The 19,924-nt window shown below is 37.4% G+C and overlaps 1 protein-coding gene and 1 long non-coding RNA gene across 3 annotated transcripts in view; both read right to left on the bottom strand.

Moving 5' to 3' along the window:
- The window catches only part of LOC5568000 (ras-interacting protein RIP3), an 899,140-nt gene that overhangs the window by 203,601 nt on the left and 675,615 nt on the right, over positions 1 to 19,924 (bottom strand). The gene's annotated exons all lie outside the window — the stretch shown is intronic.
- LOC110677118 lies at positions 4,210 to 4,714 on the bottom strand. The gene is made up of 3 exons (XR_002500963.1): positions 4,504 to 4,714; positions 4,355 to 4,447; positions 4,210 to 4,284 (listed from the first exon to the last, which is right to left on the bottom strand). It is a non-coding gene; the product is annotated as an uncharacterized LOC110677118 (long non-coding RNA).

The raw sequence follows: 19,924 nt of genomic DNA, 5'->3' as shown, positions 1-19,924 counted from the left end.
TAACATTTTGAAAGTCTATTGAAAATTTCTAAAAATATGAAGTCGCAGAACCATGTCATCTGGTTGTAAACTTTAAGGCATTCGGGAAATTCCGGGAATTAGAAATCTGGTTTTGAATATAAACCCTGGTTCAACTTATAAGTTACCCTGTTTCAAAGTACTGTAAATCTCCTCGAAAATATAAAAATAAAAAATCCCCCATAGCGATTTTCTGGGTACGCCACTGCACCAATGCATTGCAATTGATGCAATCGTCTCTAAGAAACCACAAACTAATAATACATTTGTGAGGTTTCTGAAATAGCTTTAACAAATGGGCTTATATTTCAATGATGGATTTTGTACATATAAATATCATGTCTCAATAAGTCATCAATTGAAGACGAACTATTGGTACTCCAAACTTATAATAAAAACATAACTGTAAGAAACGTTTAGTCTCACAATAGACAAACTGATTACGATGTTAATAGCAGAAAAGGATAATGTATAAAAGTAAGATTTATTAACCTTTACGTCTTGCTGAGTTCGAAACCATACTGGTCATATACCGGTTCGTACTGATTATTCCGGAATATGATCATTTGAGCATATTTTGAAATAGTTGTCCATTCCGGAACATCGTGGCCGGTTCCGCCGAGGCCCCTTTGAGGACATTTCTATGTTGTCTAAAACATATATTGCGACGTCTCAATCTTCGTGAATTTGAGAGTTTATCAATAGATGAAAAACAAAAACTTGATATCAACAAATGTAACACATCCAAACATTTCCGTCCAAAACTCATCCATAATGTTCATTCATATTCATGAAGATTGTGACGCCGCACGGCTTGTTATGGTCATTAAACGGAAATGTCCTCAAAGAGGCCTTGGAGGCCAAAGAACCTGAGCATGGTGTTTTAGAGTGGCCACATCAGTTGGAATTGAGTTTATTCTTCGTTCGTTGACATGTTCATTTGAATTCTTGAAGATTGAAACGTTGGACGGCATGTTTTATTTATTATACAAAATTTATTTTTGCGTTTATTGACAGGTTCTCTCGAATTTACGAAGATTGAGAAGGTATTCCGGAATTGTCAACTATTTTAAATTATTATCATATAATCATAATTAATCATTCTCATACGTTTTACATTTAAACTCCGATGTTGTAATAGAAATAAGTAAAGAAAATAATCATATTTCTCAAATTTGGCACCACCGTGACCCCAATACATACTGGAATATCTCCGGCATAATTCTGAAATGCAGAATTTATGGAAAATAAATTGTACCTTTTAAAGTCAACTGAGGGTAGTTAAAAAAAAAAAACAAATGAAAATTGATGAAATGGCATCTATTCGAAAATGCCTTGTCGCGGGTCGGGAACGTAAAGGTTAATAGCGAACATCAAGGTATCGAAAATAGGATCAATTTCTTGAATATTTTCGAAATAACTAACATTGAAAACTTACTCTAGTAGCAAATCCAACAAATAATGGAAATCTTTGTATTCTAATCTTCGTAGCCTACCAATCTCTGACGTTTGAAAACTGCTGATGTTTGTGTGTTTAATTAAGCTTTTCGTACCAACGTTACATAAAACTATACTACATATTTGATATACCCGCTGATTTGGTAATCTGCCTGCATTATATTTTGTCATTGGAAACTGAAATTATATAAAAAAACTGAAAACCAATTGCGTACGACTTTTTCAAACCCTGATTTTGAAATGATGCAGTGCTAAAATAGTGCTAAATAAGATTAAACTGAGCACAAGGCATTCTTCCACAACGGCAATTTTAAAATTGACTTTTGACCAGTTATTAAATACCCCTTTGTGCGACGGATGCACCAAGGCCCCCGAAGCCCCCAGGAGCACAGAGAGTGTGAGATGCAATCATCATCATCGTCATCGTTGTGTACACTCAGCCCAAGACCGAGGACCGAGCCCTAGCAGCAGAGATCGTGCGGATACGCCTCCACATGTCGTTGTCATCTTCGAGCTTCGGTAGGCCATCATCGCGTCAAGAGGGAAATCATGTAGTGAAATGCAAATTTTTCCCTCAGCCCTGAGCTGTGGCTGCTCATCAGTGCTGTTGGAAACCATCTCGAGGCACCACTTTTTTGCTGAGACTGCACTTTTTCGCCCGGGATGTTCCGTGGCGAGATAAAGTTTACTGTCGAACTGATAACCGTTCCATCCATATTGTTTCTCCTCGTTCCCACCACGGCACTTGAGATATCCATATTCATAACGCAAAGTGATAACCTCGCCGGAACACAGAGGTTCAGTTTTCTTGAAAGCTGGCAAAACACAATTTTCATAACTTCCTTAGTTGAGAACCGTGGAAGTGTTCATAAGAACACTAAACTTAGAAGCAGGCTTTCTTCCAGATGGGACGTAACGCTAGAAAGAAGTAGCTTCTGCATATCGTTCCTCGCGGAGAAGTCTTGGTCATATGCTTTTCTAAGTCTAAAGAATCGGCTAGAGATGAATTATCTTGCCTTAGTTTGCTTAACAATTATATTTTTGAAATTGCGTATTTTTTGCCATGATTTTTCAAATCTGGACCACTGTGCCGGCACAGTACGAAGGACCAATAAACTCACGCACGGTGGCCGTCCAGGCAAACAGCAAGCACAGAGACCACATCCAGCGAGAGGCATTCTGTGCATTCGAATGGGAGCATCTGCATCGTTGAGTTTTTTTTCCTCATAATGCGCCATGTGATGATAAATAAAATGCCTCTGCTGACGGTGTGAGTTTTTGCTTTTGGACGTGTAGGCGCGACTTTGTGCAGTTACTGGAGCGAAAACTTATCGCAGATTTTTTTGCGATTTATTTCAATTTGGTTTTTCCTGTTGAAATGTATGAATTTTTGCAGATAAAGAGCCATGAATCCTCTTGAAGCGACAGGTTGAAAATACAAAAATTACGATTGAAAATGGAGTAACTTTTTATCTAGGTTGACTTGACATAGTTTCCCCAAAGAAATCTTATCAATTGTTCAAGAAATATCTACAATAATTCATTTATCTTCTAAGAACATCTCAAAAAGTTCTTCAAGAAATTTTAGAGTTTTCCTCCAGGAGCGGAGAAAGCGCCATGTGAATTTGCAACCTTTTCCTTAATAGCTATTCAAATCTCAATATAGATCAAACACGCGAAAAACTAGGAAGTTTGAGCCTTGGAATACCTAATATTAAAGCACACCAAAAAAAAACATGACTATTCATTCATTATTGTATCAGCCTTAAAACTTAAGATCCAAAAAAGGAGATGTCGATTCACTGGTGCTGAAACAAAAACCGTATTGTCTTATTTACAATATATGTTTATATGATAGTCATTCTGATGTCCACTAAAGATCGAAGTGGCTATCCAACAAACATTTGAATAAGATTTGTAAAAATCAATCTTAAGCTTAGTTCAGTTCGATGAACTGCTGGGCAGCTGTTCATGTTTCTTGGGTATTCACTTCAAATGCTCGAAAAATCACTAAGATTCAGCGTGTTTTTATTTAAGACGAACATTAGATATCTCCACAATACGGACTTCTACAGGGATCATTCCGGTGGCTTCAAAGGACCAGAGTGGCAATTTACTAATTAATTTTGAAGGTTCTATTAAACGTTTAATGCTTGGAGCAAATTGACGTGAGGTCATTGAAAGATGGCACCAGTACATCGTTGAACACCTCAACGGCTCTGGGAGCGCAGGTCTAGACAACGGAGGAAGTGTCTACGAATGTGCAGCAGAAAATGGAAACCACAACCCCTGCTTTGAGGGAGCTTAAGATGAAGTTGCATCGAAGCCAAACCTAAAGTTTTCAAGAGCACAAATCTAGAGAACTAAACATCCGTTCAAGCTGAAAACTTAATCGTTCGGTCACCACTATCGGGCGACCAATCGATTAAGTTTTCAGCTCAAACCGATGTCCGGTTCTCTAAATCGGTGCTTTAAGGTTAGGCTTTGATGCATATTCACCTTAACAATGCTTTTCAAAAGCTCAAGATCAATAGAGCAATAAGTAAACTGAGCTGAATTCATCACGATAGTCCCGAAAAAGCTGACTTTATCCGAGTCGTTAAGACCAGAACTATCAAGAATGCTGTTAGAACGACGAAGTCCGTTTAGCGTAATTCAAATTTTATTTTGCTTTTAGCTGTAAATAACAATAGTAATTAGATCGTAATGATTTGTACTAACTGCAGTGTCTACTTACAATCTTGGTGTTCGCACTAGTTTAGGTTGTTTTCTCCCTGTTAGGTACCTTAGATCAGTTAGGCAATCGATCTGTTATAATCATAATCAGTTAGCATGTAGAAAAGTATTGATTGAAATAGTTCTTAATGATTCCGTTTACCTTCGATTATCGCAACTTAGGCTAATAATTCCTATCGATGTTTTTTAGCTAAGTTTGCACTATGGTCGGAGCTAATAAAGCGATCTTTCTCGCCTATAAAACGCAACAAATTTAATGATATGCAATTCGATTTCATGTGTGTTACTTACGAATAGGTTCTTAATATTATGGATTCAAATATATCTTTAAATTTTAATGAGTTGTTACTGCAAATCTAACAAAATAAATCGCCAAAGGTATTCAAGAATGATAATGACTCAGCTTCGATCAAATGACACCTATCATCCAGTCTCTTTTGTCCACACTGACAATTGTGCCCTGACCCTTTTGTACATTAGCCGAGTTCAGGCCGGGGGGTGACCATCGATGCGTTGTAACAAATGCCATGAGGGATCTACCTCCTGGATCATCTTTTCATGGATTTAAAAGCTGCATACAATGGTGTTTGTTGATGTACGGAAAATCATGGACGATAACAGGGTTTTTCGGGAAGCATGGACGATGGATGGTGGGAAAATTTTATGGGAACACTTCAATATATATTACGGGAGTACGACAAGTGTTATGCGAAGCGCTGGGTGTAACAATCAAGGAACGGTTATCAACAGATCCAGACAAATTGTTTGCTTCGCGGATGATAGATGGGAAAGGGCTCTACAAATCGAGTATTTCGGAGTAAGGTTGTTGAGTAGTATCAGGGTCTATAAAAAAGATTTTTACAGTGAAATTAATTGTTTTAACGCCAAAACTTCATTAAAAATTATCCAGTTTAAAATGCAATTATTTAACCCTCTAATACCCAAATTTTTATTTTCGATTTAAGTATTATTTTTCGTTATCTAAAATCGTTCTAAACACGTTTTGGGTATTTATTTATTTTTATTCGCAAATTTTTAAATTTTGGTTTTTGATTTTTATAATTTTTATTTTTGAACATCCCTAGCTTTTTTAATTTTTTCTTGAAGCCTTTTCTAGTTGTAGATTTTTGGCAATAATAAAAATTTTAATTGTTACGGTGTTTTAAAAAATATTAAATTTTTAATTTTTTTTCGGAGCGTATTTTATTTTCCGTGTAACTAACGGAAAAACAGGTTTGAAATGATTTTAATACCACCAGGCTTTTCGTTTGTGATAGGTTAATCGTAGAAAAATATAAAAGGTACGATTTTTTATATTACACGTTAAATGAAGCCCAGGCATTTGTAGGTTATATAAGAATGCAATTTTTCAAACAATTTCTAAAAATGCAAAAAAGTTTCAAAAGTCATAAAAAACTTTTCTTATATGCGTGTTATGAGTCAAGGTATAAGCCAAAAATAAAATCATTTTGATTTCCGAGCTACGAAAAAATACACAAAATTCCAAAGTGTACCCCGTCTAAAGGCGGGGTTGGGTATTAGAGGGTTAATAGAAAAAAGTGCGAACTTTTGTCATTTGAGCAAACGAATTTGTGTCATTCAACAATTTAAATCAAACTCTTAGTCCAGTAAAAAGCACAATGTACATAAATGTACAGATTCCTCACCGACTGTCACCTTCATCCACAAAAGGAATTTTCAATTTCCTCTCACTCGCGCCCTGAAGAGAAAGAAAATCACAGAAAGTTCATCCTTTCTCCACATTGAAGAGCCGTTCTGAGCTGGGTGTTGTTGGGTAAAAGTTTTCCAAAATATCTCTTCGCGCGCGCTGAAACTGCCCTCAGGGCTGTGCTCTTCAGTTTGCTACACAGAATGCCGCGTAATTAAGCGATAATGAAGCTGTTGAAGGCCTTTTTCCAAATGAAAAGGCTAATCAGATTTTTCGGGGTAGTTGAATGACTGCTGTTGTTGGTGCCGCGGCGGGTGGAAATCGTGTTCGGACTTCGTTATATTGTTCGGAAGTATAGTTATTGATTTTTGAATTCTATCGTGGTTCTACTAAGGTTTTATGAAGCCTATATCGCTAAAATTCCTAATAGATACTATTTGATTGCGTTCATGCACACAATCTAACTCAATTTCGACAAAACATAATACCTCAATTAACGCCATAAATCAAGCGTATTGATACTGATAACTCCATTAACGAGTAGCTGCTAGGGATAATGAAACCATTTTGACTGGCTTCCAGTGGAGAACTTTGTCAGTCCACACACGGCTTCATTATGCCACTTCTCGCACATCATAAAAGTGCGGACAACTTTTTTTCTGCGACCACAAAGACCGCCGCCACCATCATCAAGAGACAAAGCACCTTCATTATGCTTCAGGGAGTTGAAGTAACGCGTAGAGGCCATCCCTCACCAGGACCTGCCTTTGCTACGGGAAACTGGGGAACAGGAGCATCGATTTTTCATTATCCAGCACACGCCAGTCAGCAGGTAGGCCCCTTCTCACGGTTTGTTTTGCCGACCATGCCCACATTAGCATCTGTCCGAACCATCGTGTAATATCCACCAAATGTCGACATGTGAGTTAATGTGCATGATTACCGCGCATAATTTGCATAATTAAAGCATGAAAATTATTGTCGCATTTATGATAATTACATAATCTGTTCCACCTCTTCTTCGTTCGGTCGGAGAGCCTTTCGTTGCATCGCCGTGGAGTTGAGGTTTCTAAACAGCTCCGCGGCGGCGGCTCGAAGCGAACAAACATCGTAACTGTGTCATGACGAAGACGACGTTGGTTGATGAGCAACAGCTCTTCGCTGCTCTGGTTCTGCATTGCTTTTTTAATGCTTGCTCTTAAAGAGTTAAGATACACATTATCGCTCTTCGTCACGACATAATGATCGTATCACAAAGCCCCAAAGCGAAGGCGGTTGCTTAAGAACAATTTCCGTTTTTGACTGAGAGATGAGCGGATTTGGACTGTCAAAAAGTCATTACTTGAGTTTTGAGCTAATTAGAAGCGTTGAATTTCGATTGGATTTCGAATGGATTTCGATTGGATTTCGATTGGATTTCGATTGGATTTCGATTGGATTTTCGATTGGATTTCGATTGGATTTCGATTGATTTCGATTGGATTTCGATTGGATTTCGATTGGATTTCGATTGATTTCGATTGGATTTCGATTGGATTTCGATTGGATTTCGATGGATTTCGATTGGATTTCGATTGGATTTCGATTGGATTTCGATTGGATTTCGATTGGATTTCGATTGGATTTCGATTGGATTTCGATTGGATTTCGATTGGATTTCGATGGATTTCGATTGGATTCGATTCGATTGGATTTCGATTGGATTTCGATTGGATTTCGATTGGATTTCGATTGGATTTCGATTGGATTTCGATTGGATTTCGATTGGATTTCGATTGGATTTCGATTGGATTTCGATTGGATTTCGATTGGATTTCGATTGGATTTCGATTGGATTTCGATTGGATTTCGATTGGATTTCGATTGGATTTCGATTGGATTTCGATTGGATTTCGATTGGATTTCGATTGGATTTCGATTGGATTTCGATGGATTTCGATTGGATTTCGATTGGATTTCGATTGGATTTCGATTGGATTTCGATTGGATTTCGATTGGATTTCGATTGGATTTCGATTGATTTCGATTGGATTTCGATTCGATTTCGATTCGATTTCGATTCGATTTCGATTCGATTTCGATTCGATTTCGATTCGATTTCGATTCGATTTCGATTCGATTTCGATTCGATTTCGATTCGATTTCGATTCGATTCGATTCGATTCGATTCGATTTCGATTCGATTTCGATTCGATTTCGATTCGATTCGATCGATTTCGATTCGATTCGATTCGATTCGATTCGATTTCGATTCGATTTCGATTCGATTTCGATTCGATTTCGATTCGATTTCGATTCGATTTCGATTCGATTTCGATTCGATTCGATTCGATTTCGATTCGATTTCGATTCGATTTCGATTCGATTTCGATTCGATTTCGATTCGATTTCGATTCGATTTCGATTCGATTTCGATTCGATTTCGATTCGATTCGATCGATTTCGATTCGATTTCGATTCGATTTCGATTCGATTTCGATTCGATTTCGATTCGATTCGATTCGATTTCGATTCGATTTCGATTCGATTTCGATTCGATTTCGATTCGATTTCGATTCGATTTCGATTCGATTTCGATTCGATTTCGATTCGATTTCGATTCGATTTCGATTCGATTCGATTCGATTTCGATTCGATTTCGATTCGATTCGATTCGATTCGATTCGATTTCGATTCGATTTCGATTCGATTTCGATTCGATTTCGATTCGATTTCGATTCGATTTCGATTCGATTTCGATTCGATTTCGATTCGATTTCGATTCGATTTCGATTCGATTTCGATTCGATTTCGATTCGATTTCGATTCGATTTCGATTCGATTTCGATTCGATTTCGATTCGATTTCGATTCGATTTCGATTCGATTTCGATTCGATTTCGATTCGATTTCGATTCGATTTCGATTCGATTTCGATCGATTTCGATTCGATTTCGATTCGATTTCGATTCGATTCGTTGATTCGATTCGATTTCGATTCGATTTCGATTCGATTTCGTCGATTCGATTCGATTCGATTTCGATTCGATTTCGATTCGATTTCGATTCGATTTCGATTCGATTTCGATTCGATTTCGATTCGATTTCGATTCGATTTCGATTCGATTTCGATTCGATTTCGATTCGATTTCGATTCGATTTTCGATTCGATTTCGATTCGATTTCGATTCGATTTCGATTCGATTTCGATTCGATTTCGATTCGATTTCGATTCGATTTCGATTCGATTTCGATTCGATTTCGATTCGATTTCGATTCGATTCGATTCGATTTCGATTCGATTTCGATTCGATTTCGATTCGATTTCGATTCGATTTCGATTCGATTTCGATTCGATTTCGATTCGATTTCGATTCGATTTCGATTCGATTTCGATTCGATTTCGATTCGATTTCGATTCGATTTCGATTCGATTTCGATTCGATTTCGATTCGATTTCGATTCGATTTCGATTCGATTTCGATTCGATTTCGATTCGATTCGATTCGATTCGATTCGATTTCGATTCGATTCGATTCGATTTCGATTCGATTTCGATTCGATTTCGATTCGATTTCGATTCGATTTCGATTCGATTTCGATTCGATTTCGATTCGATTCGATTCGATTTCGATTCGATTTCGATTCGATTTCGATTCGATTTCGATTCGATTTCGATTCGATTTCGATTCGATTTCGATTCGATTTCGATTCGATTTCGATTCGATTTCGATTCGATTTCGATTCGATTTCGATCGATTCGATTCGATTTCGATTCGATTTCGATTCGATTTCGATCGATTTCGATTCGATTTCGATTCGATTTCGATTCGATTTCGATTCGATTTCGATTCGATTTCGATTCGATTTCGATTCGATTTCGATTCGATTTCGATTCGATTTCGATTCGATTTCGATTCGATTTCGATTCGATTTCGATTCGATTTCGATTCGATTTCGATTCGATTTCGATTCGATTTCGATTCGATTTCGATTCGATTTCGATTCGATTTCGATTCGATTTCGATTCGATTTCGATTCGATTTCGATTCGATTTCGATTCGATTTCGATTCGATTTCGATTCGATTTCGATTCGATTTCGATTCGATTTCGATCGATTTCGATTCGATTTCGATTCGATTTCGATTCGATTTCGATTCGATTTCGATTCGATTTCGATTCGATTTCGATTCGATTTCGATTCGATTTCGATTCGATTCGATTCGATTTCGATTCGATTTCGATTCGATTTCGATTCGATTTCGATTCGATTCGATTCGATTTCGATTCGATTTCGATTCGATTTCGATTCGATTCGATTCGATTTCGATTCGATTTCGATTCGATTTCGATTCGATTTCGATTCGATTTCGATTCGATTTCGATTCGATTTCGATTCGATTTCGATTCGATTCGATTTCGATTCGATTTCGATTCGATTTCGATTCGATTTCGATTCGATTTCGATTCGATTTCGATTCGATTTCGATTCGATTTCGATTCGATTTCGATTCGATTTCGATTCGATTCGATTTCGATTCGATTTCGATTCGATTTCGATTCGATTTCGATTCGATTTCGATTCGATTTCGATTCGATTTCGATTCGATTTCGATTCGATTTCGATTCGATTTCGATTCGATTTCGATTCGATTTCGATTCGATTTCGATTCGATTTCGATTCGATTTCGATTCGATTTCGATTCGATTTCGATTCGATTTCGATTCGATTTCGATTCGATTTCGATTCGATTTCGATTCGATTTCGATTCGATTTCGATTCGATTTCGATTCGATTTCGATTCGATTTCGATTCGATTTCGATTCGATTTCGATTCGATTTCGATTCGATTTCGATTCGATTCGATTCGATTTCGATTCGATTTCGATTCGATTTCGATTCGATTTCGATTCGATTTCGATTTCGATTCGATTTCGATTCGATTTCGATTCGATTTCGATTCGATTTCGATTCGATTTCGATTCGATTTCGATTCGATTTCGATTCGATTTCGATTCGATTCGATTCGATTTCGATTCGATTTCGATTCGATTTCGATTCGATTTCGATTCGATTTCGATTCGATTTCGATTCGATTTCGATTCGATTTCGATTCGATTTCGATTCGATTTCGATTCGATTTCGATTCGATTTCGATTCGATTTCGATTCGATTTCGATTCGATTTCGATTCGATTTCGATTCGATTTCGATTCGATTTCGATTCGATTTCGATTCGATTTCGATTCGATTTCGATTCGATTTCGATTCGATTTCGATTCGATTTCGATTCGATTTCGATTCGATTTCGATTCGATTTCGATTCGATTTCGATTCGATTTCGATTCGATTTCGATTCGATTTCGATTCGATTTCGATTCGATTTCGATTCGAATTTCGATTCGATTTCGATTCGATTTCGATTCGATTTCGATTCGATTTCGATTCGATTTCGATTCGATTTTCGATTCGATTTCGATTCGATTTCGATTCGATTTCGATTCGATTTCGATTCGATTCGATTCGATTTCGATTCGATGTTCGATTCGATTTCGATTCGATTTCGATTCGATTCGTTCGATTTCGATTTTCGATTCGATTTCGATTCGATTTCGATTCGATTTCGATTCGATTTCGATTCGATTTCGATTCGATTTCGATTCGATTTCGATTCGATTTCGATTCGATTTCGATTCGATTTCGATCGATTTCGATCGATTTCGATTCGATTTCGATTCGATTTTCGATTCGATTTCGATTCGATTTCGATTCGATTTCGATTCGATTTCGATTCGATTTCGATTCGATTTCGATTCGATTTCGATTCGATTTCGATTCGATTTCGATTCGATTTCGATTCGATTTCGATTCGATTTCGATTCGATTTCGATTCGATTTCGATTCGATTTCGATTCGATTTCGATTCGATTCGATTCGATTCGATTTCGATTCGATTTCGATTCGATTTCGATTCGATTCGATTTCGATTCGATTTCGATTCGATTTCGTTCGATTCGATTCGATTTCGATTCGATTTCGATTCGATTTCGATTCGATTTCGATTCGATTTCGATTCGATCGTTCGATTTCGATTCGATTTCGATTCGATTTTCGATTCGATTTCGATTCGATTTCGATTCGATTTCGATTCGATTTCGATTCGATTTCGATTCGATTTCGATTCGATTTCGATTCGATTTCGATTCATTCGATTCGATTTCGATTCGATTCGATTCGATTTCGATTCGATTTCGATCGATTCGATGTTTCGATTCGATTCGATTCGATTTCGATTCGATTTCGATTCGATTTCGATTCGATTTCGATTCGATTTCGATTCGATTTCGATTCGATTTCGATTTCGATCGATTCGATTCGATTTCGATTCGATTTCGATTCGATTTCGATTCGATTTCGATTCGATTTCGATCTTCGATTTCGATTCGATTTCGATTCGATTTCGATTCGATTTCGATTCGATTTCGATTCGATTTCGATTCGATTTCGATTCGATTTCGATTCCGATTTCGATTCGATTCGATTTCGATTCGATTTCGATTCGATTTCGATTCGATTTCGATTCGATTTCGATTCGATTTCATTCGATTTCGATTCGATTTCGATTCGATTTCGATTCGATTTCGATTCGATTTCGATTCGATTTCGATTCGATTTCGATTCGATTTCGATTCGATTTATCGATTCGATTCGATTTCGATTCGATTTCGATTCGATTTCGATTCGATTTCGATTCGATTTCGATTCGATTTCGATTCGATTTCGATTCGATTTCGATTCGATTTCGATTCGATTTCGATTCGATTTCGATTCGATTTCGATTCGATTTCGATTCGATTTCGATTCGATTTCGATTCGATTCGATTCGATTCGATCGATTTCGATTCGATTTCGATTCGATTTTCGATTCGATTTCGATTCGATTTCGATTCGATTTCGATTCGATTTCGATTCGATTTCGATTCGATTTCGATTCGATTTCGATTCGATTTCGATTCGATTTCGATTCGATTTCGATTCGATTTCGATTCGATTTCGATTCGATTTCGATTCGATTTCGATTCGATTTCGATTCGATTTCGATTCGATTTCGATTCGATTTCGATTCGATTTCGATTCGATTTCGATTCGATTTCGATTCGATTTTCGATTCGATTTCGATTCGATTTCGATTCGATTTCGATTCGATTTCGATTCGATTTCGATTCGATTTCGATTCGATTTCGATTCGATTCGATTCGATTTCGATTCGATTTCGATTCGATTTCGATTCGATTTCGATTCGATTTCGATTCGATTTCGATTCGATTTCGATTCGATTTCGATTCGATTTCGATTCGATTTCGATTCGATTTCGATTCGATTTCGATTCGATTTCGATTCGATTTCGATTCGATTTCGATTCGATTTCGATTCGATTTCGATTCGATTTCGATTCGATTTCGATTCGATTTCGATTCGATTTCGATTCGATTTCGATTCGATTTCGATTCGATTTCGATTCGATTTCGATTCGATTTCGATTCGATTTCGATTTCGATTCGATTTCGATTTCGATTTCGATTCGATTTCGATTCGATTTCGATTCGATTTCGATTCGATTTCGATTCGATTTCGATTTCGATTCGATTTTCGATTCGATTTCGATTCGATTTCGATTCGATTTCGATTCGATTTCGATTCGATTTCGATTCGATTTCGATTCGATTTCGATTCGATTTCGATTCGATTTCGATTCGATTTCGATTCGATTTCGATTCGATTTCGATTCGATTTCGATTCGATTTCGATTCGATTTCGATTCGATTTCGATTTCGATTTCGATTCGATTTCGATTCGATTTCGATTCGATTTCGATTCGATTTCGATTCGATTTCGATTCGATTTCGATTCGATTTCGATTCGATTTCGATTCGATTTCGATTCGATTTCGATTCGATTTCGATTCGATTTCGATTCGATTTCGATTCGATTTCGATTCGATTTCGATTCGATTTCGATTCGATTTCGATTCGATTTCGATTCGATTTCGATTCGATTTCGATTCGATTTCGATTCGATTTCGATTCGATTTCGATTCGATTTCGATTCGATTTCGATTCATTTCGATTCGATTTCGATTCGATTTCGATTCGATTTCGATTCGATTTCGATTCGATTTCGATTCGATTTCGATTCGATTTCGATTCGATTTCGATTCGATTTCGATTTCGATTTCGATTCGATTTCGATTCGATTTTTCGATTCGATTTTCGATTCGATTTCGATTCGATTTCGATTCGATTTCGATTCGATTTCGATTCGATTTCGATTCGATTTCGATTCGATTTCGATTCGATTCGATTCGATTTCGATTCGATTTCGATTCGATTTCGATTGATTTCGATTCGATTTCGATTCGATTTCGATTCGATTTCGATTCGATTTCGATTCGATTTCGATTCGATTTCGATTCGATTTCGATTCGATTTCGATTCGATTTCGATTCGATTTCGATTCGATTTCGATTCGATTTCGATTCGATTTCGATTCGATTTCGATTCGATTTCGATTCGATTTCGATTCGATTTTCGATTTCGATTTCGATTCGATTTCGATTCGATTTCGATTCGATTTCGATTCGATTTCGATTCGATTTTCGATTTCGATTCGATTTCGATTCGATTTCATTCGATTTCGATTCGATTTCGATTCGATTTCGATTCGATTTCGATTCGATTTCGATTCGATTTCGATTATTCGATTCGATTCGATTCGATTCGATTCGATTTCGATTCGATTTCGATTCGATTTCGATTCGATTTCGATTCGATTTCGATTCGATTCGATTCGATTTCGATTCGATTTCGATTCGATTTCGATTCGATTTCGATTCGATTCGATCGATTTCGATTCGATTTCGATTCGATTTCGATTCGATTTCGATTCGATTTCGATTCGATTTCGATTCGATTTCGATTCGATTTCGATTCGATTTCGATTCGATTTCGATCGATTTCGATTCGATTTCGATTCGATTTCGATTCGATTTCGATTCGATTTCGATTCGATTTCGATTCGATTTCGATTCGATTTCGATTCGATTTCGATTCGATTTCGATTCGATTTTCGATTCGATTTCGATTCGATTTCGATTCGATTTCGATTCGATTTCGATTCGATTTCGATTCGATTCGTTCGATTCGATTTCGATTCGATTTCGATTCGATTTTCGATTCGATTTCGATTCGATTTCGATTCGATTTCGATTCGATTTCGATTCGATTTCGATTCGATTCGATTTCGATTCGATTTCGATTCGATTTCGATTCGATTTCGATTTCGATTTCGATTCGATTTCGATTCGATTTCGATTCGATTTCGATTCGATTTCGATTCGATTTCGATTTCGATTTCGATTCGATTTCCGATTCGATTTCGATTCGATTTCGATTCGATTTCGATTCGATTTCGATTCGATTTCGATTCGATTTCGATTCGATTTCGATTCGATTTCGATTCGATTTCGATTCGATTTCGATTCGATTTCGATTCGATTTTCGATTTCGATTTTCGATTCGATTTCGATTCGATTTCGATCGATTTCGATTCGATTTTCGATTCGATTTTCGATTCCGATTTCGATTCGATTTCGATTCGATTTCGATTCGATTTCGATTCGATTTCGATTCGATTTCGATTCGATTTCGATTCGATTTCGATCGATTTCGATTCGATTTCGATTCGATTTTCGATTCGATTTCGATCGATTTCGATTCGATTCGATTCGATTCGATTCGATTTCGATTCGATTTCGATTCGATTCGATTTCGATTCGATTTCGATTCGATTCGATTCGATTCGATTCGATTCGATTTCGATTCGATTTCGATTCGATTTCGATCGATTTCGATCGATTTCGATCGATTTCGATTCGATTTCGATTCGATTTTCGATTCGATTCGATTCGATTTCGATTCGATTCGATTCGATTTCGATTCGATTTCGATTCGATTTCGATTCGATTTCGATTCGATTCGATTCGATTTCGATTCGATTTCGATTCGATTTCGATTCGATTTCGATGCGATTTCGATTCGATTTCATCGATTTCGATCGTTTCGATTCGATTTCGATTCGATTTCGATCGATTTCGATTCGATTCGATTCGATTTCGATTCGATTTCGTTCGATTTCGATTCGATTTCGATTCGATTTCGATTCGATTTCGATTCGATTTCGATTCGATTTCGATTCGATTTCGATTCGATTTCGTTCGATTTCGATTCGATTTCGATTCGATTTCGATTCGATTTCGATTCGATTTCGATTCGATTTCGATTCGATTTCGTTCGATTTCGATTCGATTTCGATTCGATTTCGATTCGATTTCGATTCGATTTCGTTCGATTTCGATTTCGATTCGATTTCGATTCGATTCGATTTCGATTCGATTTCGATTCGATTTCGATTCGATTCGATTCGATTTCGATTCGATTTCGATTCGATTTCGATTCGATTTCGATTCGATTTCGATTCGATTCGATTCGATTTCGAAAACGAAACGAAATAATATGCAACGACTGATTTTTTGAAGGCTCACGCGCTATAAATTTTACGGAACCAATTGCATCATTTGATTATTTACAAATCAATTTCATCAGAACAGTTAATTGTAGCCAGAATCACACCAAGCTCTCTTACTGTTTTCCCTCTTAGTTCGACCAAGTTGATTTCCGTAATGTCGATGCACGAAAAACTCTCATCCACAATACCACCTTCGCCAACCCCTCCGAGACGAGTGCAGCAGCCAAAGATGTAAAACCCCGGAAAGGGACCCTCCTTTTACGACGTCTAGACGGTTTAAATTTAGTTTGTGGAAGTGACGTTGCGACAGCATAGTGGTGGAATGTGTTGTTTCTGTGTAGTCTCGATTCTGGTTTGCCCTGTTGGCTGCTGCGAGGGTGGACCGCGAAAGGTTTATGCTCCCAGCAACTCCAGATTCCGTTCTGCTTACCAATGCGGAAAAACAAAATCGAAACTTTTCGGTATGTGTCTCTCTAACTTGTACACAATTGCGATTGTGGAGCAGTGACAGAGGGCTGGACAAGAAGCTGAACTTGAAAAGCGCCGGGAGCAAAAACCAAACTCAGCCCAGCAGCAAGCACTCAATTGAAATGTATATTTTCGATCGCTGGAAGCTTCACTCGGACATCCAGCAGAGTGGGAGAGCTGTCAACTGTTCGTTTCGTCGTTCGATTGCCGAGAGCGTGGTGGTTGAAAAAAGTTTACATTTTTATTATAAAAGATAGCGTCATGAATTATTGATAAGGGTGTACACTCACTCGGCGACGTGGATTCTCGAAGTGCCTCTCGGAGAAGTGAAGTTATCGTCTCCGTGATCATAAAATGACAATTTAATGATTATTGAATTATTGAGCGGGCGTTTCTCTGGTTGACGTGGGGGTGGCGTGGTTTTGCTGTTCAATTACGCCCGTTGGTTGGACAGTTCTAGATTGGAGAACTGCGCGTCAGTTTATGATTGAAGATGAAGTGATGAAGAATGATGCGTCTCACAATATTTTACGTAAGTTGTTTATATTAAAATGTTCACGTCCAATTTTTTTGGTTTTCATTCTAATCAATTTAAATTTTCGTTTAATTTAATTTTCTTCTTATCCTTTTTTCCATGTTCTAGTTTTTTTTCTTTTCCTTGTTCTTCTTTGTTTGTTCCTAGTAGTTTAAGTCTTTTAGTCTTACTATATAGTCTAGGATTCATTGTAATCACAATTTTCTCAATCTTGCGACAGATTCTGCCCATTCCCTACTTTCTGTAGTTGATGTTTGGGGCCTTCCTTAGCCGTATGGTTAGAGTCCGCGGCTACAAAGCAAAGCTGAATGCTGAAGGTGTCTGGGTTCGATTCCCGGTCGGTCCAGGATCTTTTCGTAATGAACATTTCCTTGACTTCCCTGGGCATACAGTATCATCCAACCTGCCACACATGTTTCATCTTCATAGCTCTTGTTTGCGTAAACATTTTCTTATCGCATTTTCAACCCCTGACAAATGACACTTAATCTATATTAAACGAAATCCAGTCATCCCAATAGACTAGAAATATTAAATAAGCGAAAAAAACCACTCATCACTTCGTTTTTTGCCTTAATTATAATTAATGTTCTTTCGGCATTTCTCTTTCCGGTGCCGCTCGTCCACCCCCCTTCCCCAAATAAGGTAGATTGCCAATTCCCGGCGGGTTCTGTAGATCTGACGTTATCAACTCAGTTCCTACACCGTTGCAGACAGCTTCTCCGAGTGAGAAAGAGATCAACCGTCTTCGTCGCCGTCGTCGTCTCCGTCGCCATATTCGCTAGTACTTTTCTATAATTATCCACTCCACCCGGCTCGTTAGTCATTTTTCGCCTTATGATGGTTGTCGAGCGATACGGTTTCGTATTTTTATCACATGGCTTTCATTTATAGTTTATGATGGGGCTGTTTCTCGTCTTGGGTGCTCGGTTCTAGCGTTGTTACCGAAAAATCTGCTACAATTAAGCACGGAAAACCTTTTACGATGGGGGCCATTTAGGCAGTGTACCACGAAACGGGAGGGGTTGGAGGAGGTTGGCTTGCAAAATTTTACGACTGTCGAAGAGTAGATGGTTGATTGTGAATTGTGAGAAGCGTATCGAAAAAAAGTCGCAAACATTCAAAACTGTATATCTCAGAGCATAGTTATCTTTGCAAACTTCATTATGTCATCAAATACTGAATATACCAAAAAATATTGAAAAAAAATATAGTCTAAGTATATAAAAAACAAGATTTATCTAGCACACCCAATCGGAAATGAGTTTTATCATGGGTTTTATCATCACTTTCTCTCGTTCGCTGCTGTTATTTATCAAGCTTGTTACAGCATCCGAAACAATGCCGATCATGGAGCGATACAGATAGGATGTTTTTCTTCTCTTGCTTTGATCGTGCTTCAAAAACGAATGAGAACGAATTCTACAATGCCTGATAAAGTAACATTTTCTGCTTACGTTACTTCATGATTATGTATAGCAGCTCTTCCAAACGATACTTTTTTTATTGCCATTAATATGTATAAACAGAACATAAAAAACGAGGCCCTTAAACATATGTTTTTTTTTTCGTTTTTTGAATACGCTCCAAAATGCTTGTTAATGATTTTTGAATTATATTTTTTTCACTTTGGCATAATATTGTTCATGAGTAGCCAAGAGCCAAGATTTAATTGTGTAATAGGGTAAAAGCACCGGTTTTGGCCAGCCTAAGAGAAGATGTCAGTAAAAATTATATGGGAAGCCCTATTTATACTACAAATATGTCAAATGTAAGCTTTCAATCCATATTATGTATGTAAAATATCGGGACTGAGTCAAAACCATGTTTTCGCTTTGAAAATATCGTTGGTAAATAAAGGCCAGAGATTTTGTTTCGTTTCCTGAATTGGCAATTCACATTGATTTCCCATGAGAGTGGCCAAATTAGGAGTGCTCTGGCCAAATAAGGTTTATGGAAGTTAAAATTATAAGGAAAATGAATTGTTTTTCTTACGCTTTAATCAATTCGGATGAGTAAATGATTGTATCACTATCATGCGAATGTGATCTATTGAACACAAAAGGTTTCATGCTGATTGGCTATGTAAAACGATCCACTATGGCTACAACAGGCGTATGGCCAAAACCAGTGCTTCCATCCTATCACTTTCAAAATTATCATTTCTAAATTCAGAAAAACGTTTTTAGTTTTCACTGCTATATCAATATCAAAGCAGGAAGGGGAGTACAATCTACTTTTTAAGATAAATCAAGCGTTCAAGATCAACGTTATTACTGAGAGGAATTCACATCTCACATTTTCAAAGCCTCTATTATGTCAATATCGAAGTTAATTTACAAACAAATTTGTACGTTGCAATGGACCGATGCACGAGTTCACTAATTTGACGTTTGAGCGGTGCCGAATTCACTGGTTTCCATGGTCACATAAATAACTCGGCACCGCTAAAACGTCAAATAATGAACTCGTGCATT

This window comes from Aedes aegypti, chromosome 2 (assembly GCF_002204515.2).
Source record: "Aedes aegypti strain LVP_AGWG chromosome 2, AaegL5.0 Primary Assembly, whole genome shotgun sequence".
In the NCBI taxonomy this organism is placed as follows: Eukaryota; Metazoa; Arthropoda; class Insecta; order Diptera; family Culicidae; genus Aedes; species Aedes aegypti.
The sequence above is the reverse complement of the archived record's forward strand: the minus strand, read 5'-3'. Positions and strand labels throughout refer to the sequence as shown.